This window comes from Alosa sapidissima, chromosome 5 (assembly GCF_018492685.1).
Source record: "Alosa sapidissima isolate fAloSap1 chromosome 5, fAloSap1.pri, whole genome shotgun sequence".
In the NCBI taxonomy this organism is placed as follows: domain Eukaryota; kingdom Metazoa; phylum Chordata; class Actinopteri; order Clupeiformes; family Clupeidae; genus Alosa; species Alosa sapidissima.
Genome location: NC_055961.1, coordinates 10196843 through 10199342, shown reverse-complemented (window position 1 = coordinate 10199342; position 2500 = coordinate 10196843). Strand labels below are relative to the sequence as shown.

The window sequence follows — 2500 nt, the reverse complement described above, 5'->3', positions numbered from 1 at the left end:
GAATGAGGGGAGGGAGGGAGAGGGGAGAGAGAGAAGGAGGGAATGAGGGGAGGGAGGGAGAGAGGGGAGAGAGAGAAGGAGGGAATGAGGGGAGGGAGGGAGAGAGGGGAGAGAGAGAAGGAGGGAATGAGGGGAGGGAGGGAGAGAGGGGAGAAGGGGCAGAGAGAGAAAAAAGGAGTGAAGGAGGAGGAGAGGCAGAGAGGAGGAGGAGAGGCAGAGAGGAGGAGGGGGGGGCAGAGAGAGGGGGGGGGGGGCAGAGAGGGGGGGGGGGGGGTCATGAAGCAAATGCAGAAGTGCCGTTCACCCTGTTACGAGTTGAACCACTGAAACAATATTGGAAACATTATTTTAAGGTACAAAAAACTCTTTGGTGTTGCTTTAAATAGGGTACACTGTGGCAGTCTATCTGTACCAGAGGAAGACCTTGAGCAGGTACAGGCTGAGCAACACCACAGCCAGCCTATGGACAGAGGCAGACACGGGCAAACCTGGCTGCCCACAGAAGAGAGAGCAGACATGGGCAAACCTGGCTGCCCACAGAAGAGAGAGCAGACATGGGCAAACCTGGCTGCCCACAGAAGAGAGAGCAGACATGGGCAAACCTGGCTGCCCACAGAAGAGAGGCTGTGCACCCACTGCAGCCAAGGCATGATAGATGCATGATAGAGTTTCCCTTTTTCAGTGAATGCTGCCAATTAAAAGAAATCCTGAATGAATTCTATCCTAAATTTAAAATAATCTTTCAGTCACACACAATCAAAGTGTAAGAATATTAGTAGGCTTGGAACAGGACAGTGCCATATAAGAGTTGCAGCTAGATATGGAGATGCCAGCCACAGAGAAAGGGAGTTACTCCGTCAGTAAAACACTTGTGAAACACACACACAGACACACACAAACACACACACACACACATACACACACACACAAATAGGAATAGCTGAGTGCATAACATCTAAGCTACTTTGAGCCATGTCTGTTGTACATATGATGTTCTGTTTTTATATACAAATTCTAATCCAAAGTGCTTTATTACTGTAGTACCCTGGGAATCCAGAGTTCCTGCGGAAGCATTTGCTGAGCGAGAGACTCTGACAATGAGTAATGATGCATCTAACTTTTGCCCCTTGCATCGCGGGGAACCAATCATATCTGTGTATCTGATATAGGCGGGCCAGAGGCGAGCTAAACAGATGACAGACGTAGTGTTATCCAGTTGCGTCGAAGTCCGGAATCAGTCAGTTAACATTGTTCGTATAGTGTTATCCAATTGCGTGCAGTGAGATTTTCAAATGTGTGCTTAGTGACGCCCCTCGAGTTGGGCCATTACGCTATTCGTGCCCAGACCCTTAGTCTTTCAGATTGGGTCTGGTCCTCCAGGCTACTTTATTAGCATGACTGTGTAAGTACAGTGTACTAATAGTGGGATGATAGTCAGGGGTGTGTCTCTGTGTGTGTGTGTGTGTGTGTGTGTGTGTGTGTGTGTGTGTCCGGGCATGTATGCATGTGTGTCTATTACTGTAACATAAATACAGGTTTAGACCAGGTCCCTCAGGTTGTGACATTTTAAGACATATTGTGCAACAGGAGAAGGCCCTTTGCCAAGAAGTATGGCCATTTTATGATTGCCGTCATTCTTTTTGCAGTGTAGAAGAAAATCCCCCTCTCCACCCATCTCTCTCTCTCCACCCATCCCTCTCTCTCTCCACTCATCCCTCTCTCCACTCACCCCCTCTCCACCCATCCCTCTCTCTCTCCACTCATCCCTCTCTCCACTCACCCCCTCTCTACCCATCCCTCTCTCTCTCTTCACCCATCCCTCTCTCTCTCTCCACTCATCCCTCTCTCCACTCACCCCCTCTCTACCCATCCCTCTCTCTCTCTTCACCCATCCCTCTCTCTCTCCACTCCTCTCTCTCTCTCTCTCTACCCATCCCTCTCTCTCTCTCCACCCATCCCTCTCTCTCTCCACTCATCCCCTCTCTCCACTCACCCCCTCTCCACCCATCCCTCTCTCTCTTCACTCCTCTCTCTCTCTCTCTCCACCCATCCCTCTCTCCACTCACCCCTCTCTACCCATCCCTCTCTCTCTCTTCACCCATCCCTCTCTCTCCACTCCTCTCTCTCTCTCTCTCTACCCATCCCTCTCTCTCTCTCTCTCCACCCATCCTTCTCTCTCCACTAACCCTCTCTCCACCCATCCCTCTCTCTCTCCACTCATCCCTCTCTCTCCACCCATCTCTCTCTCTCTCTCCACCCATCCCTCTCTCTCTCCACTCATCCCTCTCTCCACTCACCCCCTCTCTACCCATCCCTCTCTTTCTCTCCACTTCTCTCTCTCTCTACCCATCCCTCTCTCTCTCCACCCATCCCTCTCTCTCCACTCATCCCTCTCTCTCCACTCACCTCTCTCTCTACCCATCCCTCTCTCTCTCTCCACTCACCCCTCTCTTCCTCTCTCTCTCTCTTCACCTACTTAAAGACTGATAAATTGGCCTGC

At 51.0% G+C, this 2500-nt stretch overlaps 1 protein-coding gene across 1 annotated transcript in view; it reads right to left on the bottom strand.

Moving 5' to 3' along the window:
• LOC121708709 (transgelin-3-like) overlaps positions 1 to 2500 on the bottom strand; it is an 11233-nt gene that overhangs the window by 4105 nt on the left and 4628 nt on the right. The gene's annotated exons all lie outside the window — the stretch shown is intronic.